General features: G+C 52.6%; 1 protein-coding gene across 2 annotated transcripts in view; it reads left to right on the forward strand.

The window, feature by feature from the left end:
• Window positions 1-969: 969 nt before the first annotated feature.
• The window catches only part of CDK2AP1 (cyclin dependent kinase 2 associated protein 1), a 23399-nt gene continuing 18491 nt past the window's right edge, over window positions 970-5877 (forward strand). The window contains exon 1 of one of the 2 annotated variants that reach the window (XM_019507146.1): window positions 970-1215. The gene's annotated coding sequence lies outside the window, so the exon portion shown is untranslated. Of the gene's footprint in view, window positions 1216-3251; window positions 4260-5877 lie in introns of those variants that run through there. The other variant, XM_019507149.1, reaches the window with a different exon arrangement.

Consider the following 5877-nt stretch of genomic DNA (forward strand, 5'->3'; position numbering starts at 1 on the left):
CCCTGAGCCTGCGCTTTTCCAGGCTGAAGAGTCCCATGCCTGTCAGCCTCTCTTCATAAGTCTTTCGTCTTCAGACCAGTTCACCTGGCTGGGAGTGCAAAGCCATCTAGCTCATCCACAGAGAGGGCTGGTGCCTGTTTCACTATGGGCTGGGGAGTTAATTAACGAGTGCCTGCTCCCTGCAGTGTGAAGGTGAAGGCCCCTGGGGTGTGTGCAGGGGTTGAAGGGAGAGCACTGCTTGGATACAATGAACAAAAGGTGGGCTGTTGTGTGCCCAGTTCCTTATTCTCTCCCCAGTTTGTGGGAATTTCCCCTCTTTGGGTCCCTTATTTCAGGCTGTCTGCAGACTCAGGCAGACACCATTGTATTGGCAAGGCTCAGGTCTCCTCTGGACGGTTCTCTCGACAACCAGGAGGGCCAGAAGCATACTTACCTTGAAAGTAAAACCGTGGTTCTGAACTGAGCACCTCCATGCATCACCTGGACACGCTGGCTTTCATGCCAGACGGTCTTAGTGCTTCCGTGCATGTGTGATGTCCCAGTCTGAGACCGGCAGAAGCAACCTATTTGAGGAGAGCAGGCGCGGCAGGCATGGTGCTATGAGCGTGCGGCAGGCTTGCTCTCTGCCGGTGGCCACACAACAGATCCTGGAACTGACTCAAAGCCCAGGGCTGGCTGGCAGCAAATCCCAGACTCACTTATCTCCTACTCGGGACCTGCCTCCCCACAACAGACCTTGAAGGAGCAGGGAGAGGACTAACACAGGATCCTTGGGATCTCTTGCCACAACCACACAGGGCCTGCATGGAGCAATGAGTCAGAGGCAGAGCACTGACGCAGCCCAACAGCAGAATGGTGCCAGCTAGCTACTTGCTGGGTTGGGCTGCCTCATTTGGCAGGAACATCAAGGACTCAGGAATGGGAAGAAAACAAGAGTCCAGCCTGGAGAGCTAGAAGGGAGAGTCCTTCCGGGGGTTGATCTGGGAGGAGCTGGGAAGATTGTCCAGGGAAGCCCTGAAACGAGGGGAGCTCTGGGCTCCATTAGCCTCAGTTCAACTCAGCAACTCCAGGGACAGAAGAGGAGCCCCAGAAGCCCTGCACGGTCACAGAGGGATTCATCCCATTCACTGCCAAGCCAGGCAGCTCCGGCTCGCCCCAGCAGCCTCTGGAGTCCGAGTGCCAGCAGCACAGGCCCCATCCTGGTCTCCAGAAGGGGTAAGTCAAGATCCATCCTCTGTTCTCGGGGAGGCCTCAGCCTCTTTATTTCAGAGTGATCAGGAGAGCAAAGAAGCCCCAGGGTCCCCTTCTGCTCTGGTTTCCTACTGAGTTGTGTGTGGGAAAAGGAGGCCCAGCCCATGCTCCTTCCTCTGAGGACTCCAGGGGAAAGGCTGTGACATCCCAGCTGCAGGAGGCTGGGAGCAGAGGGCACGAGAGGTAGGAGGAGCGTGAGCCAGGATCTCTGCCTGGTGTTGTTAGCAGCCTGGCAGTCCTGCTCCTGGCAAGCAGGTATGTCTCCCATGGAAGGACTGAGGCTGAGAGCTAGGAATGCCCCAGGGCCAGGTATCGGGTCCCTCCAGCCAAACAGGGAAGGCCAGACTTGATCTTCCTGCTGGTTCAGAAGTAAAACAACTAGGACCCTCAAGGCACCTTTCCCTGAGCCCATTCACGCCTTCTTGATGCATTCACAGAGATGCAAAAAATAAACCCTGGGCCCTTTTCTTTTCTTTTCTGGCTCCTTTTGAAGGCAGAGCCCAGAGGAGTGATCCTCAGAGACAAAGAGTCTGAATTCAGGCAGAAGGCAGGGCAGGACAGCACCTTACAGCAGTGGTAGCCTTAGGGTTGTTGGGGCCCTGGGCAAGAGAGTCATTTTGGGGGCGGCTTCATTTTGATGACCTAGAAGCAATTCAGACATTTGTTGCAAAAGTGTGGGGCCCTGGGCAGTCATCCAGTTTGCCTTCCCCACTGCTCGCAGGCTGAGTCCAGCCTTGGAGTCCATAGCCTACAAAAGTTTGTGCCTCCTTAGTCAAGTGAAGGTGCAACCCTACCCTGCCTTGTGCCCTGGGGTCGCAGGTGCTGTGCAACACCCCACGCATTGTTGTCAGTCACTGGTTTGCCTCTTGATCAGAGCTGTTCTAGGTGGCTGGACCGGGAAGGACTCAGGCAAGCAAGACAACCCATAAGAAGGCAGGAGGGGAGAGTTGCTCCAGGGGGTAGCAAGGAGCTGCCTGAAACTGGAGGACAGGGCTAGGCTGGGAAGAAGTCTATTTTGGCAGGATGTTGAAATGCTCTCCCCAGGTCTCCATGAGCCTTGGCCTATCATAGTGTGCCTGTGGAGCCAGAGCTCCCCGGCTCTGCTGCCACCCTGCACGCTGCCACGTTGTCAAACCTAACCCTTCTGTATCGGAGTTTACCACTCCTGCAAAGTGGGCACCCAGAGACTTAATTTCTCAATCTGTAAAATGGGGGTAATGAGACAGACCTTCTTTCTCAAGTGGCTTGAGAGCTAGGGATGGAAAGCATGAGGCGAAGGCCACGTTATTATGATGAGGGCTGTTGTTTCTGAAGTGCTTTGAAATCCCTGACTGCTTGAATAGAAGGGCAAATGATTGCTATTGTCATCCAGGTGATGCAACAGCATGTTGCAAAGAGGTGCAGAATATTGAGCAACCCATTGCACAATGGAAGACCTGAGGGAAAAAAAATAAAAGGCAAAAGCCACTTGGGGGGTGGGAGGAAAAGCTGTTAGTCTATGGTCTAGAACAGGCAGTCAGAGAAATACTTCCTCATGTGTTCTCCTCCCCTCCCAAGACCCCTTGCCCCCTCTGCCTGTTTCTCAGCTGGGTCTGCTTGGTGTGTAACTGGGAAGAGTACTGAGGACACCACCCACTCAGACACATGGTGTAGAAACTAGACTTAACGATACAGGTGCACAGAGGAGATGCCAAGGGTCCAATTCCTGGACTGAAGACAACGCTGTAGAGGGAAACGCTGTAGAATACAAGCAAGAAATAAGGATAGAAAATGACATAGGTTTGAGGTCCGGTAGCAGAACAGAAAGCTGTCCGAGAGGCAGTGGTTGGATGGGAATACTGCTGTCCCAGGCGGTAAACCAGTAACGATAGCACCATGATCTACAATCGTGATGACATCTAGGAATCGCTGAAGTTTATCAGACGGACAATAGGCCCCCTCCATGTGTATTTGCCCACTAGACTTTTACAGCTCAGAAACTGTTGCATGTCTACAACACGGACCATAAAAGGTTTGGAGGAGCCACCAGAGATGTGCTTTAAGCAAAACCTGTAAATACATATTTACACAAGACCTTGACATGCTCTTTTACCGATGCATGTCTACCAGATGATCGACTCCTTTCGGACAGGTGTTTTTGTCTTGTGTTTCAGACAGGCTGGCATTTGGGAGGCTTCCAGGTGAATGAATGGTCTGCTCAGGAGTTTGCAGATGTTTTAGATTGTGGTTTGATTATATGTATTTCTAAGCCCCCAGAATCGTGGAGATAGATGTTCAACTATAAAGATCTAGGATTTGCTCCCGGTTCTAGATGGTACGTGTGTCTCCACAATAATAAGAGCAAAAAATACACAATGTATTTAGTTACAATAAATCACATGCAAATGAACACACCAACACTACGTTTTGCACAAATCAAGAGGTACAAAGATAGGCAGAGTTTTTGACATGTCGTCTGTAACTCCTCTCGTTGGGTACTTTCATCTAAAATTAGAACAGACAGGACCGCTTTGTACTTGTCAATCACTTTTCATTCGTAGATCTCCAAGTACCTGATGTAGAGAGATCTGCGTAATGATGACAAGGATTTGACTTTATTTTAAAAGATGAGGAAACCGACACAGAGAAGTTACTCATCTGATTTCTACAGTTGCTGAACTGCCACAACCCCTAGTAAGGGTGATGGGAGCTAAAGGCATTCAGGACATTTAAATTATAAGCCCTTGAGAGCCAGGGGTCAGTGAGTTTGTTTGTGTGTGTGTGTTTGCACAGCTTCTTGCACTATGAACTCTGATCCTAACTGGGCCGCTGGACAAGACCATAATAAAAATACTTCCTGCTCTGAGCCAGATCTTACACAGGAAGCGAGTGGCAGAGGTGAAAGTAGCACTCACATTTTCTGACTCCACCCCATGCATAATGAATTTACCAGCTCCTCTCCAGTAAAGTGTTATTTGCCACATTGCAATGAGGGTGTCACCATCCACCACCAGGAAAAGAACTTACAGGTAAACTTTGCCGCCTTTCGCTGTGGGCTTCACCCTCGCCTCCCACACCCGTAGCTTGGGCCCGTTTCTTCTCCAGCCGTTGGGGAGCTGTGGGATCCAATCCCGCAATGAACCCACCTCCAGGGAGAGCTCAGTTCAAATTGGTAGGACTTTTTATCTAGGAAAGGGCTGCAGGATTGGGCTATTGCATGTTTCGTGATGGTACCTGAAGCCTTGGAGGAACAGGAGTCAGAAAATCAAACGAGCTGGTTCCGACAGGCTGGAAAGTCAGCGCGTCGGATAAATGCGCTCCAGCTGACCCTAGCAGCACGTGCATCAGTGTCCCCACACCAAAATACGGCAGCAGGGAGCTTTGAACTCCAACTTGGTTGATGAGCTTTAGTTCAAAGCGCCCCACCACCATTTTTCAGCACAGGGGACACTAATACACCTGACACTCGGGTGCTTTTCATTAGCACAGCTCGCTAATTAAAGCCCCCCCCCCATACCTCCTGGACCATGTGTCAAAATGCCCCAAAGGACTAGGGCTCCCACTGGTTGTTGAAGCTGTAGTTCATGCTGCTCTGGCCCTCGTTGCCATAGCCGGAGTCGTGCAGATGGAGTTTTGACAGTGAGAATGGATAGAGCATCCTCAAGATCGTCCATCTGGTATCAGTTATAATGATCAGGATATGCTTTGATGGAGTTGCCAGTGGTTAGAGCAGGGTATTGGGAGCTTAGAAACCCAGGCTGCTTTGCCTGCTCTGACACTCATTCTTATGCAAATTGGCAACTCAGTTTTCCCACCTGTAAAATGGGGAGGATACCCACCAAAGTTGTGAAAGTGCTATGACGTGAAAGATGTTGTAGGCCCAGTTCTGCACTGTGTGAGGCAAGCCCTGCGCCCCTTCAACCAGTGAATCTGCTGCTTTGGGCCTGAGGCAGGTCCCACGGAGCTTGCAATGGCTCCAGAGTCAACCCAGGATCTCAGCGACGTCCCCCCAGACGGCCACCAACCTCTCTGCTCAGAACTTGGGTCCTTTTATTTATTTTTTTAATTGGTTGTCAGAGTTTTCACCCCCTCCCCCATTAATTTGGGTGGTGGGAAACACCCACTCACGCCTGTGGATTCAGAAGCTCCCCCCAGCCCGAAAAGCACTTTGCCCCACGATCCCATCCAGCCCTGTGCCTGGACTCCTGGCAGTCCGGACAAACTTTAGCATTGGCCCCCTCCCCTGCCAGGGATGATGATGATGATAATAATTGGACAACGGAAACCAAAATGACCATTTCCGGGCCCTCTTTCTGTCCGGCCCTGATCCCGTCTTCATCTCAGCCCCTTGCACCCGGCCTTGTTTGACACGGTTGCGAGCAGACAGACATGTCCGGCGGATGCCGCCTGAACTCTGCCCCCTCCCGCTCCCACCCTCCCCACCGGGCTCCCGGCAAAGCCCCCCCAGAGCCGGGCCCGGCGGGGGCCCTGGAACGTCTCCAGGGAACTCCGTGACGTGCCCCGGGCGGGCAGCGACGTCACCGGCAGCGCGCGGGGGGTTCCGGGGCTTCCCCCTGGCCGGGGCGTCCCCGTCCCGCGTGTCCCGCGTCCCGCGTCCCGCGCCGAGTCGGGAAGGCGGCGCGCGGG

This window comes from Gavialis gangeticus, unplaced genomic scaffold (genome assembly GCF_001723915.1).
Source record: "Gavialis gangeticus isolate Ggan-Ray unplaced genomic scaffold, GavGan_comp1, whole genome shotgun sequence".
Taxonomy (NCBI): domain Eukaryota; kingdom Metazoa; phylum Chordata; order Crocodylia; family Gavialidae; genus Gavialis; species Gavialis gangeticus.